Here is a 2572-nt window from a genome sequence, read left to right on the forward strand (position 1 = left end):
TGTAAGCCAAGGCAAACTTTCTATAAATATAGATGCGGCCCGAGACAAAGGGTTCAACACTTCCTACACAATCTTATATGGTCATCAGATCCCTTCCTCTCGTACGTCTAGCTATCCCCAGAGATCGATCTAGTTGATCGAGAGAGAATACAGAAACCGACCAAGAGAGAACCATCGAGAGAGAATCCATGGCAGGCACCGCCGCCAGCACTGCTGCTTCCACCTCCGCTTCCCTGATCGGCGCCAACATGGGTGCCCTGTCCACCCAAACTTCACCCTCCACTTTTGCATCTTTGTCTACCTTCAGCAGCAGCACCTCCCTTGGTTCACCTCCATCAGAGAAGCTCACAAGGACGAACTTTCTCCTCTGGAAGGCCATCGTGCTACCACAAATAAAGGGGGCACAGATGGAACACTTCCTCGACGCCACAAGTTGGAGCCCCCTGCTACCATCACCTTCACCAATGACGGGAAAGAGGAGCAGGTCTTCAACTACGCCCGGTCGATCTGGTATGCCCAGCAGGAACAGGTACAAGGATACCTTATGGGATCTCTGTCATGTGAGGTTCTTGCGCAGGTCGCTACTCTTCAGACACCGGCGGAGGTGTGGAGAGCCATCCATGCCTCCTTTGCTCCCCAGACGCAAGATCCGATCGTCAACACCCGCATCGCCCTCGCCAACCTGCACAAAGGAAACTTGGGCATGCCCGAGTACCTTGCGAAGATCAAGGCCCTTGCTGATGAGATTGCTTGCACCGGTGCTCCTCTCTCTGAAGGGGAGATAACCTCCTACGTGCTCAAAGGGATGGACATCGATTACAATCCGGTGATCTCAGCCCTTGCTATACGTGTTGAGCCGGTGACCGTCTAGGAACTCTACAATCAGCTGCTGAGTTTTGAAGCTCGTATGAATCTGCTGCAAGTTACCAATACTCGTCAATCTTCAGTTAATAATCTCATTTGCGGTCGTGGCATGTAAGCAATAATCTTGGTCACGGCCGCAATAATCTTGGTCTTGGCAATGGAGGCCGAGGACGTGGTCACCTTGGTCACCAGCAAGGGTGTGGCCACGGCAACAGCAATAGCAGCGGGTGTGGGCGCGCCAACAACTCTGGCCCACGCTCCTCGGGCGCCTCCTACTCCAACACCAGACCAAGATGTCAGCTCTGCAAGAAACCAGTGCATGAAGTGAAGGACCGCTGGCATCGTTATGACGAGGATTTCGTGCCTGAAGAACGCCATGTCGTTGCTGCAATCGGAGAGCAAGAAGAAGGAGGAGACACAGTCTGGTATGCTGACTCCGGAGCCACAGATCACGTCACCAGCGAGCTAGAGAAGCTTGCAAGCCGAGAAAGATACTATGGCAATGATCAAATAAACACTTTTGCAAGTGGAGGAGGTATGGACATACTTCATATTGGTCAATCTTCCATTAACTTCCCTACTCCTAAACGTGATCTTCTTCTAAAAGATGTGCTTCATGACCCTCAAGCAAACAAAAATCTTGCTTCCATGTCTCGTTTGACAGCCAGTAATAATGTTTTCTTTGAAACTCACCCCAACTATTTTTCATTAAGGATCGGGCAACGAGGGAGCTCCTTCATCGCGGTAGATGCGTTGGCGGCCTATATCCCATTACATCAAGGGTTTTTAGTCGCAAGCATCGTCGTCAAATCTATTCCGTCGTCAAACCATCCTTAGAGAGGTGGCATCAAAGATTAGGACATCCTTCATCCAAGATAGTTGATCAAGTAGTGAATAAAGGCAATCTTCAATTGTCTCGTAGTGAGAATAAAGAGTCAGTTCGTGATGCTTGCCAATGTGCCAAAAGTCACCAACTTCCCTATCCCAAGTCATATAGTGTGTCACATGCTCCTTTAGAATTAATATTCAGTGATGTATGGGGCCATGCCCGAGATTCTTTTGGACGAAAGAAATATTATGTCAGTTTCATCGATGAATATAGTAAGTTTACTTGGATATACTTGCTCAAATTCAAATTTGAAGTTTGTGCTGTCTTCCAAGAATTCCAAAAACTTGTTGAGCATCAATTTGACAGGAAGATTCTTATAGTCCAAAGTGACTCGGGAGGAGAGTATGAAAAACTCAACTCTTTCTTCCGAAACATAGGCATCATACATCATGTTTCTTGTCCACATGCACATCAACAGAACGGATCAGCCGAGCGCAAACACTGTCATATTGTTGAAGTAGCGATTTCTCTTCTTGCTCACGCATCCATGCCTCTCAAATATTGGGATGAAGCATTCATTGATGCCACCTATCTTATCAATCGATTACCTAGAAAAGTCATTGGATACACTACTCCTCTAGAACGATGGTTCCACCAAAAGCCTGATTATAATTCCCTCAAAGTCTTTGGATGTGCATGTTATCCAAATCTTCGTCCATACGATCATCACAAACTCGAGCTCCGCTCTACTCAATGCGTGTTTATTGGCTACAGTAATCTTCATAAAGGTTACAAGTGTCTAGAAATCTCAACTGGACGTATCTATATCTCTAGGGATGTCGTCTTCGATGAAAATATTTTTCCTTTTTCCAAGTTGCA

General features: G+C 47.0%; 1 pseudogene; it reads left to right on the forward strand.

Annotated features, from left to right (window-relative positions):
- The first annotated feature begins 763 nt into the window (after positions 1-763).
- LOC123047859 (uncharacterized) lies at positions 764-902 on the forward strand (annotated as a pseudogene).
- The last annotated feature ends 1670 nt before the right edge of the window (positions 903-2572 follow it).

This window comes from Triticum aestivum, chromosome 2B (genome assembly GCF_018294505.1).
Source record: "Triticum aestivum cultivar Chinese Spring chromosome 2B, IWGSC CS RefSeq v2.1, whole genome shotgun sequence".
NCBI classification, from domain to species: domain Eukaryota; kingdom Viridiplantae; phylum Streptophyta; class Magnoliopsida; order Poales; family Poaceae; genus Triticum; species Triticum aestivum.